The sequence below is a fragment of the Quercus suber genome, unplaced genomic scaffold (assembly GCF_002906115.3).
Source record: "Quercus suber isolate HL8 unplaced genomic scaffold, Cork oak 2.0 scaffold_246, whole genome shotgun sequence".
NCBI lineage: Eukaryota > Viridiplantae > Streptophyta > Magnoliopsida > Fagales > Fagaceae > Quercus > Quercus suber.
This window is the reverse complement of record NW_027069702.1, coordinates 514,658-541,675: the sequence shown is the minus strand read 5'-3', so window position 1 is coordinate 541,675 and position 27,018 is coordinate 514,658. Positions and strand designations below refer to the sequence as shown.

The 27,018-nt window shown below is 32.8% G+C and overlaps 1 protein-coding gene and 1 pseudogene across 1 annotated transcript in view; one reads left to right on the top strand and one right to left on the bottom strand.

Annotated features, from left to right (window-relative positions):
• LOC112003232 (equilibrative nucleotide transporter 3-like) overlaps positions 1 to 23,030 on the bottom strand; it is a 32,312-nt pseudogene extending 9,282 nt beyond the window's left edge.
• The window catches only part of LOC112003228 (protein PAL OF QUIRKY), a 17,953-nt gene continuing 9,565 nt past the window's right edge, over positions 18,631 to 27,018 (top strand). Inside the window, exon 1 of the mRNA XM_065780761.1 lies at positions 18,631 to 18,656. The gene's annotated coding sequence lies outside the window, so the exon portion shown is untranslated. The remainder of the gene's footprint in view (positions 18,657 to 27,018) is intronic.

Sequence of the window (27,018 nt, the reverse complement as noted above, 5' to 3'; positions counted from 1 at the left end):
AAGAGACTCAATAAATGGCAATCGATAAAATAAAAAATAAAATAATAAAAGAAAATAAAATAAATGATGACATGGTGCCGACGTGGCTTAACTGGAGCATAGCAACATTAAACGCTACGCTTCAGCTTTTAGTAATATATAGATGAGGGGTAATTATTCTTCCGTTTTTGTTCTACCATTGGACGGTGCACCTATTGTAGAAGTCTTTGTCTCAAAATGGTACCAGCCACCGACCAACATAGACTTGACACTATACGTCCTTTTAAATCTCAACTTGCACATCTAACTTGTATATCATATATGAATATAGGTTTCCACATCAATCTATTCAATCATCAATCATTTTTCCCTTTGTAGAAAATGATGAGTAATCAACTGTATAATATGGTGTGACAAAGTCATATATGTGCTCTCTTTCTATCCTTATCTTTATCTATTTACATTAATAATAATACGGACACATTCAATTTTTCATCCAGTTTTATATGTTGAAGTAATCGTTAATGAATGGAAGACAAAAAATTGTGAATAAGTATAAAAAATAATGAGTATAAATTATCGACCACTTCAATATACCGTGAAATTAATTGTGTTCTTAAATATATTCAAATTTAAAATAACTTAGAGAGTTATGAATAAAGATGGATATTGATGGTGTAAGAAAATGCCAAGCTGATTTCTCGTCCATATGGCCGTCCATAACAACGTACAAAGTGGAGAATGAGTAGCTGTTACACTCGTCCTTCATTCACTCGTCCAATGGAGGACGTACTAGCAGCGAACCTCGTCCGTCCTTAGTGATGGACGAGTGAGGTTCACCAAGAGTCATGACACTTCCAAAAGACAAGAGTCATGTTGTTTGAATCAGAACACAAGTCCCGATGAGGTAACTCCCATGACAGTTATGGAAGTTACCCTCTGAATCCTCCAGACTCTACGACGATAGGAGAAATAACTGTCAAGCTAACACTATATAAAGACCCTTCTACGCAGAGGTATGGACACTTTTTTGATTCTAGAGAAAAATTGGTGAAGTCTTTGAAGTGCTTTCTTTTCTACTTCAATCCACTAACTTTACCATCGGAGGATTCAAGACCGGCCTCCACCGGTCTTCTCTGATCTTCTTTGGTTTTTCAGGACTCACTCTTCAAGATCATCAACATCCGAAGACCTTTCAACCCACTGATTTCTAAAGACTCATCAGTTGGCGCTGTCTGTGCGAATAATAAATTTGTTGTCTTTTGAACTTAGTTTATTAAGTTCTGTAATTTCTTTCTCCAATAAAGGGTTGAAATGGTTTAGACAAGATCTATGGCTACTAGTCTAGGCCCTCAACAAAGCAGGGACGCTTCCAGTAACCCTCATCGCGACTGTCAATCAGCACCCATCATGCAACCATCTTCATTCTAACATATGCAATCCATGACCGCTACTATGGCGGAGTTAACTCGTCAGAACCAGGAATTGGTCAGACAACTTGAGTTAAGGAAGCAGCATCATGAATGGAACACCGAAGAACGAGCCCAAAGTCAAGAAGAGGAAAAGAATGTTGAACCTGAAAACCAGTCAAAGGGTACCGCTTCACGGAGGGTACCTCATTTGGAAAGGGAAATGGATCAAATGAGAAGGGTTATGGACGAGATGAGGGAAAATATGAGGAAAACAAACCTTGTGGAAGACTTAGTTCACAGGACTGATTCGCCCTTTGTGGCTTCCATCAATGCTCATCATTTGCCACCTAAGTTCAAGATGCCTCCTTTAGATTCGTATGATGGGACGCGAGATCCTTTTGACCATATTGCCACCTTCAAAACTACTATGCACCTTTAAGGAGTTCCAGATGAAATAATGTGCAGAGCTTTTCCTACTACCCTCAAAGAACCTGCACGAGTGTGGTTCAGCAAAATACCTCCTAACACAGTGACATCCTTTGAAGAGTTAAGCAAGTTATTCGTTAACAATTTTATTGGAGGGCAGAGGCACAAACGTTCTTCGTCTAGCTTGCTAACCATAGAGCAAGGGGAGAATGAAAGTTTGCGGTCTTTCATCACGCAGTTCAACAGGGATGCCTTAGCGGTGGACGAGGTGGATGATAAGCTCCTTCTGGCAGCATTTTATAATGGAGTTCATTCTGATTTGTTTATTCACAAGTTATATGAACAAGCGCCTTAAACCATGGCTGAACTAGTTCATTCAGCCCAGAACTTTATGAATGCGGAGGATGCTATCATAGCCAAGAAGAGGAAGAGAGTTAAGAAAGTCGAAGCCAACCCAATGCGTCAGTCGGAACAAGGCCCTCGTCCTAAGAAGGGACGAACAGAAGATAAGAAGGATCGAGAGAAGAAAGCAGGTCCTTCAGCGCGAAATCAACAGTACACCCCCTTGAACGTGCCATTTGAGCAAGTCCTTATGCAAATTAAGGACGAGCCTTCTTTGAAGTGGCCAGAGAAGATGAAGGGAGATCCCAACAAGCGCAATAGGAATAAGTATTATCGCTTCCATAGAGATCATGGGCATGATACGGACAAATGCTTTGATTTGAAGCAGCAGATTGAGAATCTTATCAGGCAAGGAAAGTTGAGAAATTTCCTTGGACGAGACCACAAGGACGAGAAATTGAAAGGGAAGGTAGAGGAATTATCACAACCACCGCTCGGAGAAATAAGGATCATCCTAGGGGGGAAGTCCTACAGGACAGTCGTCCAAGTCAAAGAAAGCATACTTGAAAGCAGTACAGAATGTTCAACTCTCTGGACGATTACCGAACGAGAGGACTACGGATGAGCAAGCGATCACCTTCACGGACGAGGATGCAGAGAGAATTCATCATCCTCATGACGATGCTATTGTCATCACCCTCCTTATTGCTGACTACAAGACTAGAAGGGTGTTGATAGATAACGGAAGCTCGGCTGATATTTTGTTTTATCCAGCCTTTCAGCAGATGAGGTTAGGACGAGATTGGTTCCGACAAGCGAGCTCTCCCTTAGTAGGTTTTGGTGGAATGAAGGTACAACCTGTGGGCAATATTTCATTCCCAGTGACAGTGGGGGCATACCCGCAGCAAGTTACCAAGGAGGTGAACTTCCTTGTGGTAGATTGTTCATCCTCCTACAATGCTATAATAGGAAGGCCGACTTTGAATAGTTGGAAAGCTATAACATCCACTTATCACCTGTCGGTTAAGTTTCCAACAGAGCAAGGAGTAGGGCAAGTGCATGGAGACCAACTAGCAGCAAGAGAGTGTTACTTGGAAATGTTGGCCATGGACGAACAAGTCCCGACCATGAGTATTGAAGAAAAGAGAGTCGTAGCAGAACCTGCTGAAGTGTTAGAAGATGTTTCTTTAGACGAGACAAATCCGGAGAGATGCACCAGAATTGGGGCGGATCTAGAAGAAAAAATTAAGGAGGACCTCGTTCAATTTTTGAGGAAAAATACTGATGTATTTGCTTGGACTCATGAGGATATGCCGGGTATAGATCCTAGCGTTATCACCCACTGTCTAAATGTATGTCCTTCCTCAAAGCCAGTGCGACAAAAGAAAATGGTGTTTGCCCCAGAGAGAGATGATGCTATTAGAGACGAGGTTCAGAAGTTGATGACGACAAAATTTATAAGAGAAGTATACTATCCAGATTGGTTGGCCAATGTGGTAATGGTCAAAAAGGCGAATGGCAAATGGAGGATGTGTATAGATTTTACTGATCTTAATAAAGCCTGCCCCAAGGATAGTTATCCATTGCCGCGCATTGACCAACTGGTAGATTCTACTACAGGCCATAGATTACTCAGCTTTATGGATGCTTTTTCAAGGTATAACCAAATAAGGATGGATGAGGCCGACTAAGAGAAGACATCCTTCGTCATTAGTCAGGGATTATTCTGTTATAAAGTAATGCCCTTCGGTTTGAAAAATACTGGAGCGACATACCAACGACTAGTTAACCATATGTTTCGTCCACAGATCGAGCGAAATGTCGAAGTTTATGTGGACGACATGCTGGTGAAAACTCAGGACAAGGGAAGGCATCTAGACGACCTGCAGGAGACATTTAACACACTAAGGCAGTATCACATGAAATTGAACCCTAGTAAATGTGCTTTTGGAGTGTCATTGGGGAAATTCCTTGGTTTCATGGTTTCACACAGAGGGATTGAGGCAAACCCGGAAAAAATAAAAGCAATTCTTGATATGAAGCCTCCACAGAGTATCAAAGAAGTCTAGTCTCTTACTGGGCGAGTTGCTGCCCTTAACAGGTTTATTTCTAAAGCTACTGACAAGTGCTTACCATTTTTCAAGGTTCTAAAGAAAGCATTTGAGTGAACGGATGAGTGCCAAAGAGCCTTCGAAGACTTGAAAATGTACCTCGTTACGGCTCCATTGCTGAGTCCGTCCGTGGCAGGAGAAGAGTTGTTTTTATACCTGGCAGTAACCCCGCATGTCGTAAGTTCGGCATTGATAAGAGAGGAAAGGAAAGTACAAAAGCCAGTGTATTATACAAGCAGAGCANCAATTGAATTACAATGAGACCGAGAGGTGATTTGTTATTTTAGTTCTAGAATTAAACACCATTAGTTGAGCGAAAGTAGAGATGCTTTACCGCGACTAGTGTGATTTTTCAAAAAATTCAAAGTATGTAATGAGTCTCCAATTAATTAAATTCACATAGAGATATGGAATTGTTAGTTGAAGATATTTTTAATATTATTCGAGAGAAGATATTGAATACTTAAGGAATTTTTAATCATCAACGGGAGATTATTAGAATTTAATAATTAGGAAGAATAAATTGTGTGGGATTTGTTAGGTGAAATCAACTGCTCTAGATCCATTCTTATAATATTTTTACACTTTTAGATTTTACGCTTTGTTAATTTTTTATTCATAGATTTATTTTTATTAAATAGTTTAATTTAATTCAAATAGTAGAACATTCCATCTATTTTCGATTTACCAAATAGTACTTAATTTAGTAAATTTCGGTATTTAATAACATAGTTAATCCCTATGGGTTCGACATTCGTTTTCTAAAAACACTTTACTACTTGTTACGATTCTGTGCGCTTGCAGATTATTTTACGCGAACATTAACTCCGCCATAGCAGCGGCCATGGATTGCATATGTTGGAATGAAGATGGTTGCATGGTGGGTGCTGATTGATGGTCGCGATGAGGGTTACTTGAAGCCTCCCTGCTTTGTTGAGGGCCTAGAATAGTAGCCATAGATCTTGTCTGAACCATTTCAACCCTTTATTGGAGAAAGAAATTACAGAACTTAATAAACTAAGTTCAAAAGACAACAAATTTATTATTCCCACAGACAGCGCCAACTGATGAGTCTTTAGAAATCAGTGGGTTGAAAGGTCTTCGGATGTTGATGATCTTGAAGAGTGAGTCCTGAAAAACCAAAGAAGATCAGAGAAGACCGGTGGAGGCCGGTCTTGAATCTTCCGATGGTAAAGTTAGTGGATTGATGTAGAAAAGAAAGCACTTCAAAGACTTCACCAATTTTTCTCTAGAATCAAAAAAGTGTCCATACCTTTGCGTAGAAGGGTCTTTATATAGTGTTAGCTTAACAGTTATTTCTCCTATCGTCGTAGAGTTTGGAGGATTCAGAGGGTAACTTCCATAACTGTCATGGGAGTTACCTCATCAGGACTTCTGTTCTGATTCAAACAACATGACTCTTGGCTTTTGGAAGTGTCATGACTCTTGGTGAACCTCACTCGTCCATCACTAAGGACGGACGAGGTTCGCTGCTAGTACGTCCTCCATTGGACGAGTGAATGAAGGACGAGTGTAACAGCCACTCATTCTCCACTTTGTACGTTGTTATGGACGGCCATATGGATGAGAAATCAGCTTGGCATTTTCTTACACCATCAATATCCATCTTTATTCATAACTCTCTAAGTTATTTTAAATTTGAATATATTTAAGAACACAATTAATTTCACGGTATATTGAAGTGGTCGATAATTTATACTCATTATTTTTTATACTTATTCACAATTTTTTGTCTTCCATTCATTAACGATTATTACTTCAACATATAAAACTGGATGAAAAATTGAACGTGTCCGTATTATTATTAATGTAAATAGATAAAGATAAGGATAGAAAGAGAGCACATATATGACTTTGTCACACCATATTATACAGTTGATTACTCATCATTTTCTACAAAGGGAAAAATGATTGATGATTGAATAGATTGATGTGGAAACCTATATTCATATATGATATACAAGTTAGATGTGCAAGTTGAGATTTAAAAGGACGTATAGTGTCAAGTCTATGTTGGTCGGTGGCTGGTACCATTTTGAGACAAAGACTTCTACAATAGGTGCACCGTCCAAAGGTAGAACAAAAACGGAAGAATAATTACCCCTCATTTCTAAATAAATAAGAAACCTAGCAGCCTTTTTTTTTTTTTTCTTTTTTTGGTGAGGAGTAAAGCAACCTAGCTAATTTCTTTTGTTGTCTTAATTTCGATAAACATCCCCTTGTCCATTTTGTTGGTTATCTTTAGAAAAATCTAGTAGTAATATTTTTTTTTTGTTTTATGGAGATATCTTTTAATGTATTTTTTTTTTTTTCCCTTTTTACATAACAATGTATATGTTTTGAAAACTATCATCCTTGGATTAAACAAAAAAACAAAAATCATCAGGTGTTAGTCTCACATTAAAAATTAAATTATTGAGTAGGGATTTATAAGTGACCATTTCTTTCCCTTCTAATATAAACTCCCCAAGATGCTAATTTAAAACTTAAAATTAAAAAGAAAAAAGAGCTACTGTTCATATATATATATATATATATATCTCGAGACATACAAGTTTCGACGATTCCAAGCTGTTTTTGGCCCATGATGACCAAAGCCTTCTAGGGTTTCATGCCTAAGGTTTCCAGATATATAAAATATATATTTTATAAATGTCATCAAGTGAGAAGATAGACACAGAGACATATACTATGCCAACTCTCAAGCTGTTGTAACACTTGTGCACTTTAGGGTTTTGTACCAAGCTATTTTCAGATCTACAAGCATAAATTGAAGAACTTTACACTCAACAACTCTCAAGTTGCTGGAGTTAGTCACTTGCTAGAATTCGTGCATAGCATTAGTCACACATTAGGATCTGTGCAAAGGAAGAAGTCTTCTACAAGATCAAGTCAAATTGGAGATTAGAGTAAATGTTCAACTATAAGTTGGTATTTTGGGATAGGTCATGTAGTAGTAAGATCCCTTATATTTATAACTGTTTGTTCATTATTAGTGGATTCTTAGAAATTGTGACCTAAAATCATCATTTTTAAACCCAGTTCGGTCAAAGAACCGGTTTTAGTCCTAGTGTCCTATTTTTTTATCGATTTTGGGTGTTTTTACGAACCGGATTGGTGCTCGATTTCCAGTTGAACCAGCTGGCCTGGTCTAATTTTTAAAACTATGCCTAAAATTCTCTTGTTAAGGTTTTTTCCTTATTAAGGTTTTTTCCATTTGTTAACAAATTACCATATCAAATTTAATTTCCGCTACACTCTAATTTAGATTGGTGATTGTTCGTGCCTCCACATTATTGCATGTAATTTAAATAATTAATCAATTTGTGTAATTGAATTAATTAGTTGGGGTCTATTTATAACCCAACACACACACAGAGGCCCCCTTTGCTCTCTTGTTAGATTTGTTGTTAAGAATATATATATATATATAGAGAGAGAGAGAGAGAGAGAGACACACACACACACACACACACACACACAACACACACAACATTTTTCACTATCATTTTCATAATTTACTAAGGTGACAATTTGTGATTGGAATACCATTACTTTCAAGTAAATCCACCACTAATAGCATTTTTGTTATCCACCGATCACAATATATATATCATGTCAAAAGTTAGGGAAAAAAATGTGTATATATATATGTATATCTATGTTATGTTCTTTGGGCATGGATTTGCACATCCCACATGATTCTAGAAAATCTGAAGTTTTGTTTACTTGTGTCAGGCATTATGTACCCTCAATCAGATGCACATGATTGTTCACTTGTTTACATTTTCTGATGTGCCTGGTATTATGGAGGTGACAACCAAAAGAAATTTTCTTGAGTTATTACAAATACCCATGGCCAACATTTTTAATTTATCAGGGAGAGAGATGGCATATGCACTTACTTTGTCCCTTTGATGTGTTAGTATGACGCATTCCAGAACCTCAAAATGTTGATCCTTAAGAATTTGGTAGCCAATTTTTTAGTAAAAACTTTCTGCCGGGGAAACAAACAAAACACTACAAAAAAGATTGCTATTAGCAATGGCTAGAGTTCGTCGCAACAACATAAAAAGCCGTCGCAAATTAGTATTGCCGACGGTAAAAGGCCGTCGACGGCCGTCGGAAAAAGCCTTGTCGGTAATACTATATTACCGACGAGACCGTTGCTAACACTCATTTTCGACAGCACAACTCCGTCGTAAGTACTTGATAATTGCCGTCGTAGATTCAACTTCATACGAGGAAGTTGGACGACCAGATACCTTTTGTGACGACCTTCGGCCATCGTTAATGCATAGTTTCGAAGACAAAATGCCGTCGTAGTAATTTCATTTGTCATCGACAATACAACTTTATATGAGGAAGTCATATGACCAAATACTTTCTACGACAAACTAAGGCTGTTGTTAATACCGTTTTTTGACGAATAAAAGCCGTCGTAATTACTTAGTTTGTCGTCGACAATGTAACTTCATACGAGGAAGTCAAACGACCAAATACTTTCTACGACGAACTAAGGCCGTTGTTAATACCTTTTTTTGACAAATAAAAGCCGTCGTAATTACTTGGTTTGTCGTCGACAATGTAACTTCATACGAGGAAGTCAAACGACCAAATACTTTCTACGATGAACTAAGGCCATTGTTAACGCCCTTGTTTTGACGAATAAAAGCTGTCATAAGTACTTGATTTGTCGTCGAAAATAACTTTTGTGATGAACTATACTCGTCGTTAATGTAGTTTTTCAACGACTAAAAGCCATCATAAAATAATTGGTTTTTCGTCAACAATACATCATCAATGTGACCATTTACCTTTTTCAATGAATTTTGACCATTATTGAAACATATTCATCACGTCAGTAATACATTATTTGCAACAAAATAACTCTGTCAATAATAAAAGAGAGATCATTTCTAATATTTTAATTGTGAGGAAACATAAATCTCCCAAAAGTTTTTCAATTCAAATAACAAGCACAAATCCATAATTGTCCAAATCTAGAAAGTGCATAATGCAATAAAAAAAAATATTAAAACGTCTATAAAATAGAATAAAAAATATTAATTAAAACATCTACGTGAAAGCTAAAATATCCTTCACCAAACTTGAAAACATAAATATTGGAAGATCAATCATCATCTGAGTCAGTATTCTCCTTCTGAAAGCCATCAGAGTCATCTTCCTCCTCAAAGTCATCTTCTGTGTTTTCGTCCACATTTTGATTTCCTTCTTCAGCATTGGTCTGTAATATTTTGATTAAACTAAATAAGTATACAAAAAAATTATTACTATGCAAATTATATTTAAAATACATAATAAAGATATTGAAACGTATTAATTTAACAACATCAACAACAATCTCCACAATGAATAACAATGGTATTATCAACATCAAAGAATACAGGATCCTTACTAACAAGAACCTTGTAGTTCTCTTGTGAATGAGAACTTCAAAGAATAAATTTGCCACCAATAATCACATTAATAACATTTTCATAACAAACACTACAAATTATGTACTTTGCATGGATAGGTAAAGATATACTAATTTAAATAACATTTTTTTAATCTAAATTTAGCGATCCAAATAATTGAAATCTATAATGAGCAACTTTACAACTTATTTCAACAACCTCAAGAAAATAGCAAAAAATTTAATGTTGATTATACTTTCTAACAGTAATCGGAAAATATTTTTTATTGATTTCAGTTTTTAGTTTTCAACAAAATAAGTGGTATTCAAACACACCCAGTCAACAAAAACATAATTAAAACCAAGGACCACATATTAGAAATATCAATATAAAATTAATTAACAAATTGCTAATTTAATTAAAACTAATTAACATGAAAAGCTTAATCAAATTTTAGAGATCCACTAATTTAATTAAATAATTATATACAAATAACATTCACAGCTTCAACAAATTGCTAAAGTTTAGAAAAAAGAAAAGAAAAGAATTGCTAAGGTTACTTTTACGGTACACTTATATTATTATATATCTACAAAACAAATACTATTATTATAATACTATTATTATAGGGTCACAGCTTCAACAAAACAAATATATATATTATTAAAAAGTGCTCAACAAGATTCTAGTCTCTTGCAGTTTTACAGGCAAAGGAATAGTCAACGGTACATTAACCAATATTATATTATTATATATCCACTACAAACACTAACCATTCATTCAAATATATTTTTTTAATCAAAAAAATTTTCAGCCATTCATTCATTGGCTCATCACCCACCCTTCCACTATCACTATATATCTATTCAGTTGATTCATTTACCCAGAACACGCAGTATAACATAAAACTGTACAAAAAACTAAAGTGCAGAAAAAGAGAGTGAGATAGAGTGAGTGATACCAGTGGCTTAGCAAGATGATTGGATTCTGGCAAGTATGGAGAACTATGGTGTAGAGACAAGCAAACATACTGACGGCGCAAGAGAGTAATAAGACAAAGTTGCGTTTTTTTTTTTTTTTTTTTTTTAATGTTTCTGTTTTTTGGTTTTTGTACTGGGAATTAGGGATTTGTTAGGAAGACAGATTTGGGCTTTTTTTGTTTTGTTTTGTAATTAGGGACATGTTTACCTAAAAGGAATTTCCTATATTTTGGGTTTTTAAACCTTTTTTTTTTTTTGAGAAGATGGGTTTGTTCCCATTGTTGTACCAACTGTATTTTATTTTTTGATTTTTTTTTCAACAAATTTATAAGGGTCAATTATAAAATTTTAAAGTATAAATTAAATTTTTTTTTTTTTTTGATGATCTGAATTTTAAATTTTTTGCTGCCAAATTGTAAATTTTGAGAGGGTGGGGGTAGGAGGAGGGGATGGCGGTAAAGAAAATTTTAACATATGTTGCAATTTTATTCCATCTCAAATAGGAAGTTCAAAAGTCAGGGAAATATAACCTCAATATTGTGTAGGTGGATTTTTTTGAACGAAAATACAACCTCAATATTTTAAAAAAAAAAAAAAAAAAAATTGTGTATTTTATTTGGCAAAACCACCCCAGGGAAAAAACATTTTTCACTTGAAATCTCATTAACCAAAATTTTTTTAATTAATATTTAAAATGTTGTATACTAACTTGCTCTCAATTTTCCAAAATTATCTTATTTATAAATAAAATTTACTAATTTAAAAATTTTAATTAAATTTTCTCAAAAAAAATTAATTAAAGAGTATTTAAAATATTCTTCCAATCCAATGGTTAGATTTTGGATTTGAATCTAGAGCATTATGGACATGTGTTGTTGTACCAACATATCACAAAATTTTGATTGATTAAACTCTTCTAATCCAACCATTTGATTGAGCTCATAATTCATCAAAACTAATATTTTATCCCACTATTTCAATCCAATGGTCAAATTTGACTTTTGACTTTGGCATTTTAAAACTTGAAATAGATAAAGGCATGAAAAAAAAAAAAAAAAAAAAAAAAAAAACCTTAAAACACTAGCCAATACTCAAAACCCACTTAAAACCTCCTTAATCAACCTAATTTTATCAAATGCAATGGTCTTGGAACCAACTTTGAATTTAACAAAGATTGACCAAGTTTAATAGACTTTAATGAAGTTTCATAGGATTTGATTACTCTGCTCTCACAATCTAATTGTCTGATTGTCACTGTGATTTACAAAATCAAATATTTCACCACATTCTACCAACCCAACGGTCAAAGTTATAAACTTATCTTTTATGTATTATTTCAAACTACAAAAACTTGAATTTAAACTTGATTGATGACATGACAATTAATAATTGATCACATTGAAATTTTATAAGCATGAAAAATATATGAAGGTAATGTAATTTAACAGTAGATTTGTCAAAATTCACATCAAATTAAGAAATATAGAGTTGAGTTCAAGTTACACGTATTGTAACTATAAAAATGTTATATCACCCAATAACTTATTATTGAATTAATATTTTGAAAATCTAACCATTGGATTACATGTTCTATATGTTTTTAACATGCATGCTAATTTTCATGCTAATCAGATGTAATTTGTCATTTGATATATGAACTCATCTTTTATGCATTATTTTAAACTACTAAAACTTGAATATAGAAAATTGATTGATGACATGGCTATTAATCTTTGATCACCTTGAAATTTTGTAAGCATGAAAATATAAGAAGATAATGTAATCTAACGGTAGATTTGTCTAAATTCACATCAAATTAAGAAATATAGGGTTGGGTTCGAGTTACACCTGACGTAACTCTAAAAAATGTTACACCACCCAATAACTTATTATTAAATTCATATTTTGAAAATCTAACCGTTGGATTACATATTCTATATGGTCTTAACATGCATGACAATTTTCATGCTAATCGAATATAATTTACCATTTGATCTATAAACTCATCTTTTATGCATTATTTTAAACTACTAAAACTTGAATTTAGACAATTAATTGATGACATGACTATTGATTTTTGATCACCTTGAAATTTTGTAAGCATGAAAATATACGAAGATAATATAATCTAATGGTAGATTTGTTAAAATTCACATCGAATTAAGAAATATAGGTTTGGGTTCAAGTTACACCTGACGTAATTCTAAAAAATATTACACCACCCAATAACTTATTATTGAATTCATATTTTGAAAATCAAACGATTATATGCTCTATATGTTCTTAACATGCATGCTAATTTTCGTACCAATCAGATGTAATATACCATTTGATCTATAAACTTATATTTTATGCATTATTTTAAACTACAAAAACTTGAATTTAAACAAATATGCGTTTATGTGTTTCTTTTTTATTTTTCTTTGAATTTTAGATTAACTTTTATCTCAAAAAATTAATATTTTAATGATTTTTTGCAAAGGTCAATCGTGGCCCTTGCAAATAATTTGGTTTTAGTAAGGGCATATTTTTAACCCACACAAAAATAAACTTTTTGTGGCAATTGGATTTTGGCAAGTATGGAGAATAATGGTGTAGAGATAAGTAAAGATACTGACGGCACAAGAGAGTAACTGTAAGACAGCATTGTGTTTTTTATTTTTTATTTTTCTATTTTTTGGTTTTTGTACTGGGAATTAGGGATTTGTTGAGGAAGACAAATTTGGGCTTTTTTTTTTTTTTTTTTTATTTTGTAATTAGGGATGTGTTTACTTGAAAGGAATTTCCTATATTTTTGGGTTTTTTAACTTCTTTTTTTTTTTTTTTTTTTTTTTTTTTTTTTTGGGTTGAGAAGATGGGTTTGTTCACATTGTTTTACCAACTTTATTTTATTTTTTGAATTTTTTTCGGCAAATTTATAAAGGTCAATTATAAAATTTTAAAGTATAAATTAATTTTTTTTTGGATGATTTGAATTTTAAATTTTTTGATTCCAAATTCTAAATTTTGAGAGTGGTGGGGGTAGGAGGGAGGGGTGGCGGTAAATAAAAATAAAATTTTGCTGCCAAATTTTAAAGTATACATTCTTTCTTTTAAAGCAAATTAACTATTTACGACAGTTAGCATGTTTGTCGTAAATACAAACTCAATTACAAAAAAAATAATAATAATAATTGCGATGGATAAATGTTGTCACAAATGTGAAAAGTAAGGGGGAATTTTCCCTCCAAAATATTTTATCATTTTCGATGGCTTCATGTCTATCGCTAATACCCATTTTTATATTTATGATGGAATCATGTTTGTCGCAAATAATAACACCAATTAAAAAAAATTATTTTGTATTTTCGATGCACAAAGGCCGTCACAAGTGTTAATAGTGCCGACGGTGTTTCTTCTATTGTCGTAAATAATACCCTCTTTTATATTTACGATGGAAGATTGTTTGTCGCAAATACTAACACCATAAAAAAAATATATTTTGTATTTTCGATGTACTAAAGTCGTCACAAGTGTTAATAGTTCCGATGGTTTTTCTTTAGTCGTCATAAATAATACCTTACTAGCGACGAACATTTTTATGCCGTCGTAGAAAGTAAGGCGGGAACATTTCCCTCCAAAAAAAATCACATTTTCGACAAAAATAATAAGCATTTTCGACAGACTCATTTTGCCGTCACAAATGTGTTGATATTTGACGAGTCATTGTCGATGGAAGAGACTTGCCGTCGAAAAAGCTAGTTTTTACGATGGCTTTTTGTAATCATCGAAAAAGTTTCGTCGCAAATAGCAATCTTTTTTGTAGTGTAAAAACACATAGTTTTACACACAAAAAAAAAAAAACTTAGGATAAAAACACTTTTCATCCTTTATGTTTAGGATAGTTCACAATTCCTCTTTAAATTTTAAAATTAAGCAATTTTTCTCTTTATAGTTTGGAAAATGGCAAATATGTCATATTGTTATTTTTTTAGTTAAACCCTAACGAAAACTTATGATTCTTAAAGTATTTTATTGTGGAATGTCTAAAATACCCCACTAAATTTTAACATCCCAAAATTTTTATTAACGTACTTTAAGTTTTAGATGGTGGTATAAGGTTTTTTATTTATTACGTAGATCATTGATTTTCTAGGTTAAATATTTGTAACTCATAATTTATCTAATGGAAAATTCGATAACATATGTCTTTTGTTATCTTTTTTCTTTTTCTTTTTTCTAAATATTTATTTTCTTACCTAAAATGGGTGTCATTAAAAACTAAGTAAACTAAACATTGCTCCTAGACTCATGTAGAATGATAAAGAAAAAAGTATGAATGACAAAATTTTCATTGTGTATGGTTGAAGGTATTTGATGAAGAGCTTCAATTGTAGCATATGATATCATTCATTACGAAAATTTAAATATTGTGACATGCCTTAGCAAAAATTAGTTGCTTATTATTGGAAAATGATAATATTCGTAAACATTCTTAGAAATTTTTAGTGAGTGAATATTGTCTTTAGCAAATAAGTACTAAGAAACTATTATAGTAAAATAGATATTTATAAATTAAATAACTACCATAACTATGTGTGTGATAAAAATTCTTATACAAATGAGATTAACTTTGTATGACATATTTTAATGTCTATAGTTTCATACTTCTTCAAATAAAAATTTTGTCTTAATTTTCTCACTTAGGAGATAGCACGGGCTTGCACGTGCCACCCTAACTAGTGTTAATAGGGACGGACCCACACTAGGGCAGAGGGGGCCATTGCCCCCCCCCCCCCACCCTCCCAATAAAAAAAAAAAAAAAAAAACTAGTATAAAAAAAATTAAGATTTGCCCTTATATATATATATATATTTGTCTCTCCTCCTCTAAAATATTTAGATATTGACCTACAAGAAAATAAATAAATAAATAAAATTTATGCCCCTTTAACTACAAAAACAAAATAAAAATAAATAAATATGGACTAAATAAAAATCGCGAACAAAATAGAAACACTTATTTTTGTATGTTATACTTTTTTGATGTTTTATATATAAAATGTTTAAAAAATACTTATTTTGTATATAATATTTTGTTGAATATGAAATAGATATTAATTTTTTTTTTATAATTTTTTTTTACTCTAGCTTTGCTTCCCAAGTATGAATCTTGGTTCCGTACATAAGGGTTAAGTAAAAACATATTTTGACGTGCATGAATTCCACGAGAAATATGAGATTTGCCACGTTTTTGAATATTTGCATGATGACACCATGCATTTGCTGTAAAAGTTTCCTGCAACGAATTAATGGGTCCGTTTGGATAGCACTTATTGTTGCTGAAAGTTGATAAAAACTGATTGTTGCTGAAAACACTGTAGCAAAATAATTTTTAAATGTGTAAATAGTGTTGTGAGACCCACTTTTAATATTAAATATTGCGTGAACAGTGGGTGAACAGTGCACGCACAGTACACGCACAGTAACTTTTGTCCCCCAAGTCAACAACTGCGGCAGAAAAAAAAAAAGGAGAAAACGCAAGTGCTGAAACGTGCCGTGACTTTCCTCCCTATCCAAACCCACACAATATGCCAGGTGGCCTCGAAATTTTCCAATATCTGATATTTTCACGTTTAACCAATGCCCTTAGTTTAGGAAATTGATTTGAGAGCTATTTTTAGAAACACTAGTTTTTTTTTTTTTTTTTTTGAGAAGGTTTAGAAACACTAGTTAGTTGTGTGTGCTGTGTATGGATAATATTATAATATTTTATATAAGATTAATTTGGAGAATGTGGTACATATATTATAGTATAATTATTGTAGATCTTTGTTAGTAATGAATTCATTATAATAAGAAATAATTATAAATTGTACACACATATCTATTAAATTATTCAGTTCAAGTAATAATAAATAAAAAACAACTTTAGAGAAATATTTTAGAATAAAAGTTGATGAAAATGTGTTTTTCTCTTTATCCTTAATTCTAAAGCAAAATACACATTTCAAATACCCACAGTCAATTATATCATTTACAAAACTCCCAAATTTACAATATTCAAATTTTAATATTAAAATCATAATTATTGTTGTCTCTCAATATAAAATGCACGCCCCCCTTCCTTGGTTGTAACCAACTCATACGAGTTAAGATTAGATGCGATAAAAATGTTAGAGCTAAGTAAGTGCCATCGAAAGTTTGAAGGTAATTGACATCTTTTTTGGTTTGTTGTATTTGACATGGTATGACATGAAGGATTATAAGTAGGTATATATAAAGGGGTAGAAGTGTAAGAGGTGAAAATAGTGAATTAAAATGCAAAGAGTTTTATGTGTATGCATGAGGAATGAAAAATCTTGAAACATTGAATTAAAAGATACAAAAAATATTTATTTTTAATTAGACAATTCTTGAAACATTGAACCAAATGAAACAAAAAGTCAATATTTAAATTATTTTTATTTCTAATGTGGCACTTGAGAATATTTCAATTCTTTTTACATAGAATGCACCACTTGGTAGAATCTCATGTTTTCTCATATGAGATCTTTGCTTTATATATATATATATATTTAAATTATTTTTATATCTGATGTGTCACTTGAGAATAGTTCAATTCTTTTTACATAGAATGCACCACTTGGTAGAACCTCACGTTTTCTCATATGAGATCTTTGCTTTATATATATATATATATATATTGATTTTATTGGGGGAATGATAAAACAATAAATTTTGTTGATAGATTTTTATATTTTCTATAAAAATGGTATCAAAACTTTCCTACTATGATTTATTAACAATTGTCCTAAAAACATCCGTTAATATGACACATTTTTTGTTAGTGAGAGATGCAATAAAAAAAAAAATTTAAATAAAAAGAAAAATAGTGAAAGAGACTAAGACTTCGTCTGGGATGAGGGAATGGAATGGAGTGAAAAGGAATGAAAAGAATAATTTTAGAATATTCTTCCATTCTCTTGTTTGGGAGTTTTAATGGAGGGAATGGAAAACTTATTCTCTTATTTGGGAATTTAAGTGGAAGGGAATAGAATGAGTAGGAGGGAACACTCATTCCTCTCTATTCTCTTAAAATCTCAAATTTTCATTCTCCTCGAAATTGGGAGAAATATGAGAGAATGAAATTAGATTTAATGATTTTTTTACTAAAACTCTCAAAATACCCTTATATATTCAACCCTTTATTTTAAAATAGGGGTCTAATAGTAATATTGTCATAAAATAATTTTATTTCATTCCCTCCATGTTGCCATCAAACAAGATTACTTACATTCCATTCATTTTCATTCATTTCTGTTTCTTTATTTTAAAACATCCAATCAAGGTTATTTAATTCTATTCCATTCCATTCTTTTCTATTATTTTCCTTTATTTAAATACATTCCTTTATGATCATTCTATTCCATTCAATTCCCTTATAAACTCCTAAATGGAGCCTAAGAGAGTAATTACAATGTTCCATTGCTGCACCCTGCTGAGTACCAACGATGTTTGCATGTTGGACACATTATATTAGCCTTATTTATGATTGGATCATGAGGTAAAAAAATTGTCTGTTTCAAATTTTGAATTGAGGGGAGGGAAAGAGAGTAAAATAGAGTAAAGTAGAGTAGAATAGATTTAGTCTAAATTTAAATTATTTTTAGTCAAGTCTACTTTACTTTTCTCCGCTCTTTTTCCCTGTCCCTTTAATCCAAATAGACAAAAAGCAATTGAGACAAAAATTAGAGTGACATGCAGCCACGTTGTACCTTACTAAAAGACATGACACGTAGACCCACGTGGGTCCCATATCAGCCAGTATTGTAACTTGTAACCAAAGCAATTTGCCAATTTTCCCTTTCGGGTTTAGCTTCTAGTTCCACCTTCCAAACCTAACATCTTAAACCCCAAATTTCCTCTGGTGGCAGACATTTCTACTGGAGTTTTGTAAGAAAAAGATGATCACTACAGCCTACAAGTAAGTATTAATTTGCTATCTCTCTGTTAGTGCTTTGAAGGTTTCTGGTTTTTGTTTTTATTTAGTGAATGGATCCTTTGAACTATAATGATATATTCTTATACTTCTATTAATCCAATCAACCCTAAACTTTCAAATGCTTTGATTTATATTAGCCTATTGGGACATTGACCCTTGTTTTTTTTTCAAACCACCAAGTGCATGCTCTCAATTTACATTGTGTGGGTAAATAGTGAATCTTTTGTGTGTTATAGAATCTTTCAAAGATATAATGAATTAGTCTGAAGACTCTGGACAACTTTTAGGATCGCATTAGTGTACTGATCATCATCATCCAAATGGAACCATTAATTAGCACTAGCTACCGAATTTTTTTTTTTTTTGCTTCTGCTGCCAAAGTTTTGATTTGATGGCTGAGATTCTTAGTTTAAAGTGCCACTCGAAGGCTGTGAGGGGCAAAGGTATCTATAAAACTTGTATGAAAGAGGCTCAAAGTGAAATTGATTAGTCGATTAGCCAAAAAAAAAAAAAAATTTATTAGTCAGAAGAAATAAATTTTTTTTTCTACTTCTTTTTAAAAAATAAAATTTTTTATTTGACTTTTTTTTTTTCTTTCCCTTTTAAAGAAATTCTTTATGAGCTTAACTGCAACAGTAAAATTCATGATAATCAACTTTAATTACTAATATAATGTAAAGGGTAGAGTTCATAACTATAGGGGTTTTAATTTTTAAATTTAAACGCTCTCTATTTCTTGAAATTAATACATGACACAATTGAATTAGAATCATGTCTATCGTTTGATTTTCCCAAAAAAAAAAAAATGTCTCTCATTTGATTATTTCACTTTATATTTCACCAGTTATAGTATGTTATAGAGTATGTTAAGATTCTAAAAAATAAAATAAAAAAGCTACTGTAATTTATTTTTATTTTTAATTTTAGTTATTTTATAAGGGAAAAAAAAGATAGTTTGGTAGACGGGAAATTTTTATTTTTTGAAAGAAATAGACTAGAATTGATGAAACATATAAAGTATAATCGATTGAAACAAGATATTTTTATTTGACAAATAAACATTGTACGGCAAAACTTTTTAATACCAATTTTACTCAATCTATATATATATATATATAGTTCAAGTTACACATAGTGTAATTCTAAGCAATTTTACACTCAATAGTTTGTTGTTGGGTTCAAAGTCAATAATTTTACCAAGCCTCTACAATTTGCTTTCATTATAATTACACAAAAAGTTCTAAAATCAAGTGAGGCGATTGGTTTATTCAGTGATAACATTATGGACTTCTCGCCTTAAAAGCTTCCATGACCTATTATCCACAACAATCAAGAGCAACTCCTGCAAATATACACCTAGAAGACACAACACAAGCAAATTACCCAAGGCATTTTGCTCAGGTCCTACAAAACAAAAAACGATCGAGGAAATTTTGTTAGGAGCCTATGGCAAATGTTAAATGTGCTACGTGTTGTGAACAATGATATCAACTAACCTTGTAGCCTTTGGGTGCTACTGTGAGGACACAGACAGTGAGATAACGTTGGATAGTCCCAAGAAGGATACGAGCATGATCATCCATCCTTGGTCACCATATTTGCTGTGAAGTAGAAAGCCGGGATGAGTAAGAACCGAGAAAGAGTTCAATCATAAGGCCCTTTCTGGATTCCATCTTTAGGCATTGCAAAGAGGAATGTATCTTGATAGGAAATCCCAGACACTGTACATTGCAATCAGAACTAGTGGGTACCTGCAAACGCCACGAGCCTTGTTAAAATTCTATAGTTTTTTTTTTTTTTTTTTTTTTAAATGATAATTTCATTAAAAAAAAAAAAAAAAAAAAACAGAAACACTTCAAGTTATAAGGCCCCTAAAACAGATCATTACAAAAAGAGTGCACAAAAATCACCATCAATAAACTAACTAATCTCACTTTGGGACAAACGAATACTTACCATGACCCCAACTGGTGTGTTCCGGTATTTTTCATATAAGAAACCTGGGAAAATTGACAATGTCAGAACATATATCAGGAACAGGTCAATTGCATAATCAATGTTCTCAAAGAATAGTTGCTTATTGCTCAATCTCTCATGGTGATAAGTATTCCCTTCTGCCTGTGAAATTTTTTAAAGCTTGTTAGTGATTTGAAATCTTATAATGTCCTTGAAACACCATGCAGTATGAGAATAATAGGAGTGTTACAATACTTCTTGGTCTGCTTCCACTTGGATTCCAGCGGCAGCAAGGTCAGCTGATACTGTTTTTGATCCTTCAGATGCTGCCTTTGACCGGTAGTACTTCACTATTGGCAGTTTAGGGAAGAAATAGGCATAGAGAATAACACAGAGAAACTCAAAGAACGCTGAGATTGCTAGGAATAACACTGCAAATGACAGTCATAAAGCAAATTATTGCTGAGGAAAGTTCCTAAAATACATTTAAAACATTGCGGATTCAAATGTTTGCTTGCAGTGTGAACCTAAGTATTAGTTGCTTACTAGTCCAGTATATTATCCTCTGCACTTATGATCACTGTAGCATATGAGAAATGCATACTTATATAAACCGCAAGAAAAGGACCAATTCAGAATATAAAGCATCAGGCTCCAAGTAATTCAGACAGAAACTAACAATTATTTCAAATAGAACCTGCAATTTTCTCTATTATTAAAGAAACTATGAGTCTAGAGACACAATATTTTTCACAATTACTTTGGCCTATTCTGATTGGTGCATAATAAAAGTGATATCAGTAGTGGATCTTTAAAAAAATATAGTTTAAAAAATTCACGTACTAGCCCCCTTGCGAAGACCATTTTCAGATTTCTCAAAGGCAGCTTTTGTTACTATTCTCATAACTGATGTTAGAGTCCCTGATGCAGCCAAGCCAGCAAGGAAGGACTGCAGAACATAGTAACAGTGTGTATTAAGATAGCAATTTGATTGCCTGAGGGAAACAAAATAAGAAAAACAGAAAGAATGTCAAAAAACATTGAGCAGAAGAAACCTGAATGAGTTCTGGGTGCATGAAAGATAGGTCTCCAATCATTCCACCTTCAACATTGGCATCTGCTACTCCAAAGCAACCAACAATTGCACATATACCAATATAAGGGCCAACTCCTCCTTTCCCAGATGTTGCTAAATCCAACTTTCACAGAAAAATGAATGGAAGGTAGAACCAAATTTATTAGAAGAAATAATCAGTGAATTGACATCAAACAAGATTGAAGTAATTAATCTAATGATGCAATCCAAGACTGAGTTGGGCATATCACAAAGTATCACTGTACCAGCATTACTTACAACTATGAGCATCACAGTACTTGCAAAGAAGAGAGAGTATCCAATCAAATTCCGCAATCTAGTATCAATCTTTGACTCATTGTAGGCTAGTGCTGCCATTGTCACAATTGCAAAAGGTTCATAAACGAGGGTAAGTACCCTTGAAGGGTGGTATAGCTTCAAAGAAAGAGGAAAATTTTATCAGTCTTGTCAATCTTGAAAATTTTTCACTTTGTTCTAATGTGTAGTAAGATATAGAATTGAAACATTTATCTAAGTAACTCAGCAAGTAATTCCCTTGCACTGTTCACGTTTGAGAAATCAATGAGGGTTGGTTCCCTTCTACTATCTTTTGAACATGAAAAGATGCTTCAACTACTATAGACACTAACCAACTAACAAGTATAGCAAATTCGTAATCGAGAAATTTGAACTCTTCCTCATTTTCTTTTTCTTTTCAGAATTGAAGAATATACTAATCTTACTAGTGTGCATTGTTAAGGCTTGCCTTCCAGAATGGATAAGACAATCTTACTCCTATTCTACTAAGAATTAGGTTCCTACAGCAGACAATTTTACACCTGCTTTTTATCTACAATGTCATAGCCACTTGAATGAAATTGAAATTGCACCTTGAGCTACCAAGTGACTTATTTGAATCACAACAATGTCTTAGACTAGATTTCGTATTCTTGGGTCAGAAAAACTTCAATGATCACTTAAGAAAAGGAAAATCTAGCTGTCTACTGATTTTCATTGGACTTAAAAAGAACTGGCAAGTAACATAAGTTATGAATAGCTTACTGGGAACAACTTGTAGTAGTAATCTCCTATAGTCAGCATACTGTTCCATGACATAAGGGATCCCAGTCCAAGAATCCAGCAAACTGCCACTGCTTTATATTTTCCCTGCTTCTTACAATTTTTAAAATATTAGATATACATTTCAATTGGATTGAATTTATGTGTATATATATCTTCTTCTTAAAGAAATTCAACCAATGTAACAGAGACTAAGCACAAACCTCAAGTCTTGTTTGAGGCTCACTTTTATCAACTATAGCCATTACTTCCCTATAAAATTAGAAAAACAATATAAGGCATATTTCTCATGAAGTCTACAAAGTTTGACTGCCTTAGTTGGAAATAATTGCAGTATAACTGATACTGGAAATGGTCTACGGGAACCATGTTAAAGATACAAATAAAAAAAATAAAAAATAAGCTTATTTCATACTGGTTACATAGAAATGAAATTATATCTAAATAAAATCAATCTGAAAGTTGTATTCTGGCTTGAACCTGGGACTTCAGTCACTGTTAGTGCTAACTAGACGAACAGAAATGTGGAAAAAGAGTAAAGAAAAACAATAAGATGAAGTTTTAACAATGGACCCCATGAATCAAAAGTTGACTTTCTTAACTACACTAAACATAGTATTGAACTTGTCCAGAAGAAAAGTATTTAAACTAACATTATGGCTAAATAAAACTTTGGAAAAAAAAAAATGAAAACTTATAGTTACAACTATAAATCGAATAGTAGTTAGAAACCTTATCAAGTGAATTGTGGAAAAGAAATGAGCTTGTTATAACTGAGCGTGGAATTTTAAGAAAGATCTTCATAGACTGGTTGTCAACGATGACAGACAGATAGCTTAAGTGAAAGCTAATCATCTTGGTGGAGTTTGACTTCTTGAGAATTATAAATTAGTTGATGATGCCAGAACCATGTTTATTTATCCAAGAACAACAATTATGTAACGTGGTCTTCCTGAAAATTGGCGTGTGTTTTAGTCGTATTTTCTGGACTGGTTTAGCTTTATGATTCCTAGGTACTTGTCTGTAGACTTTATCACGTAGTGTATGGAGTTTTAACTACGAAATTGGCTACCAGATCCTAAAGGATTAACATTTTGAGGCTCTGGAATGTGTCATACTAACGCATCAAAGTGACAAAATAAGTGCATATGCCATCTCTCTCTGATAAATTAAAAATGTTACCCATGGCTCTTTGTAATAAGTTTAGAACGTTTCTTTTGGTTGTCACTCCATAATACCAGGCACACCAGAAAAATATAGACAAAAGGTCAACAATCATGTGCAGCTGATTAAGGGCACATAATGCCTGACCCAAGTAAACAAAATTTCAGATCTTCTACATTCATGTGGGATGTCCAAATCCATAACCATAGGACGAAAAATCTATATAAATCTGTGGTTAAAAGCCAATTGGGATCCCCGGAAACCATGGTTCTTATCTGAAAACTAAATAAAAACAAAATTTTTCCTAACTTTTGATGTAATCTAGGCGAAAATGCACTTTTCATCCCTACATTTTGGGTCAATTTTTATTTTGGTCCCAAATTTGATTTCTTTGCAAATTTCATCCCTAAAATTTGAAAATCGTTTTTAAAATCGTCCTTGCCGTCAACCAACAGACGGAACCCTCCTACGTGGCAAACAGAGTGCTCTGCTTGCTGACATGGCGCTGACGTGGCCATTAAAATATTATTAAAAAAAGATTATTTGGCACTTTTAATGCCATGTCAGCATTTAAATTAATAAAAAAAAGCCATGTCAAAGTATTTAAATTAAATTAAAAAATAAATTAAAAAACAAACCTTAAATCTAATTAAAAAACAAAATTTCTTAATTTTAATTTAAACTGAAATTACAAATTTGATTTAAACTGAAATTTTAATTTCTCAATTCTCAGTTTTAAAATTTTTTATCACAATCCTCTACACCAAATCCGAACCCCACAAACCCAAGTTCCCCAACCCAACATCAAATTTTCTTAGTCACCAACGTCACAGCATCAATTTAATCCCTCTCTCTCTCTAACCATTGTTCTCTCACTCTCTTTCTCTTTGATTTCTCTTTGATCTGCTCCATACCCAGACACCCATGGCCAGAGACAGCAAGCTCCAAAACCCAGACACCCATGGCCAAATAAAACAAAACACTCTCTTCAATCTTCCCATAGGCCCATGGCCGAAGACTCCAAGCTCTACCACTCACGACCACGAGCCGCCGAGACTCGATTGATGAGGACGATGACAAGATGAGGTGGCCGAGGAGTCGTTTCGTGGTCGGGATGGCGTCGTTTGACGAGTGGCTGAGGGGTGGATTATGTCGTTTTGGTGTTGGGGTTGGTGATGTGAAATGGTGCTGTTGGTTTTGAGGAGGCAGAAACGGCACCATTGGATCTGTTCCAAACCCAGATCTGCTCCTGATAAGAACATAAAAAAGGAAAGAAAAAAAAAACCATTCAGATCTGGGTTGGTGTTTGTGTACAATTGATTTTTGTGGAAGAATTTGTGTACAAATTTTGGAATATTTTGGGTTTCTATTCTTTTGTTCTTGGGATTGAATATTCTGGGTTTGTTGTTCTTGTGTGTTCATGATCAAGATGAATTTGGAATAGGAATTTGATAATTTGAATGTGAAATTCATGAGTTTATGGGTTTATGAGTTTATGGGTTTGCTGGAGATTGGTTGGTTTGTTGGATTTATTTCTTATTTTCCTGGCAATGATGGAGATTGGATTTGGTTGCTGGGTTTGTTTCTTGGATTTGGGAAGAACATGAAGAACATGTTCTTACGAAAAAATAATGAAAAGTAAAAAAAAAAAAAAAATTTAAATTAGATTTAAGGTTTTTTTTTTTTAATTTAAATTTATTTTTTGTTTAAATACTCTGACATAGCTTTTTTTATTAATTTAAATGTTGGCATGGCATTTAAAAGTGCCAAATAATCTTTTTTAATAATATTTTTATGGCCACGTCAGCGCCATGTCAGCAAGCAGAGCATTCCGTCTGCCACGTAGGAGGGTTCTGTCTGTTGGTTGATGGCAAGGACGATTTTAAAAACGATTTTCAAATTTTAGGGATGAAATTTGCAAAGAAATCAAATTTGGGACCAAAATAAAAATTGACCCAAAATGAAGGAACGAAAAGTGCATTTTCGCCTGTAATCTATTATGATTTGTGAATAGAAAAAATGTTACTAGCGGTAGATCCATATAAAAATGATGGTGTTCCAATCACAACTTATCATCTTTATAAGTTGTGAAAAAGAAAATGAAGAATATTGTTTCTTTAATATTATTCAAACTAAATGCACTTAGTGAGGCTTAGCAGGGACATAACGAATCTAACAAGAGAGCAAAGGGGGCCATAACCTCTCCAAATTTTAAAATTAAGGTGATATTAACTATATAAAATATGGACATCGTGTTCATTCCTGTGATTGTGCACTGTGAAACAAGATTCTAAACATATATGTAAATATTCAAATCTTAGAGATATATATTTTTTTAATAAAAAAGTTAACATATTTATAAACATTTAAGCAATTGATAAAGTTAGGTTGAATAAAAAAAGTTTGAAATACAGCCATTTTTCTTCCCCTTTCGATTAATATCTAAAACAAGATTCTAAACATATATGTAATTCTAATAAGTGCAACTTTTTTACTCCTAAATCATCAAAGTAGCATGCCATTGTTAGTGTGCAGTTTTTCCTTTTCAACTACTTCACAATTTCTATGCTAATTTAACTTTTGGACTGCTTTTGATCAATCCCACTAGTTGATCCTTATCCTGGGAAGTAGGTTGCCTTCCCCTCGTTTTTTCATTTTTGTTCGGCTGTGAGCCATTGATGTGTTTCTTGTTCTCAAACCTATGCACCTACACATTGGTTTCAATTTTAGTTTAGTTATATCAAAAGCAAAAAAAAAAATTTAAAAAAAAAAAAAAACAAAAAACAGACATGGTATGTGGTTTGCCTAGTATCGTTTAGTATATTATAACCCACGATCACTAGGCGAGTAGCTAGAGGCAATCGCTTTCTTACCAAAACTCAAATGTCATTTAATATTGTTGTTAAAGGACTTCTCTTTGAAAGAACCAAAGGTCAGCTGGTTGGGGTGTCCTTACCAAATCCTTTAGGAGTGGACTCTTTGAGTTGTGGCCAAAACTTGGAAGATGTTTCTCTCAACATATTGAGTTATACATTGCCTTACATAACTGTTCTCACTTGTTAAAGTGGG